The sequence below is a fragment of the Sinocyclocheilus anshuiensis genome, unplaced genomic scaffold, assembly GCF_001515605.1.
Source record: "Sinocyclocheilus anshuiensis isolate Anshui unplaced genomic scaffold, SAMN03320099.WGS_v1.1 C31179608, whole genome shotgun sequence".
In the NCBI taxonomy this organism is placed as follows: Eukaryota; Metazoa; Chordata; class Actinopteri; order Cypriniformes; family Cyprinidae; genus Sinocyclocheilus; species Sinocyclocheilus anshuiensis.
Window position 1 is genome coordinate 1 of NW_015588630.1, and position 296 is coordinate 296.

A 296-nucleotide genomic window follows, 5' to 3' on the forward strand; every position below is an offset into this window, starting at 1 on the left:
TCCTGGAATTTCTTGCATAGCCAATTTAAATGAAACCCCTCAAAGGTGACGCAGGTGGGACTTGAACCCACAATCCCCAGCTCTGTAGTCTGATGCCTTATCCATTAGGCCACTGGGCCCTCTTGTTGATTAACGCAGAGGCAGAGATAGTCTGATGCAACATTAATCGATAGATCTTTCAGAAAATTGCCAGTTATATGCAAATTTTCACGTTTCGTTGTCATGGCAATAGTGATAAACTGATAGAGCTGTCAGAAAATAGCTCATGATGCCACTGGGCCACTGCTCTGGTTGAC

General features: G+C 44.3%; 1 non-coding gene across 1 annotated transcript; it reads right to left on the bottom strand.

The window, feature by feature from the left end:
- Nucleotides 1-46: 46 nt before the first annotated feature.
- Nucleotides 47-119, bottom strand: trnac-aca (transfer RNA cysteine (anticodon ACA)). Its single transcript has one exon. It is a non-coding gene; the product is annotated as a tRNA-Cys (tRNA).
- Between the last annotated feature and the right edge of the window lie 177 nt (nt 120-296).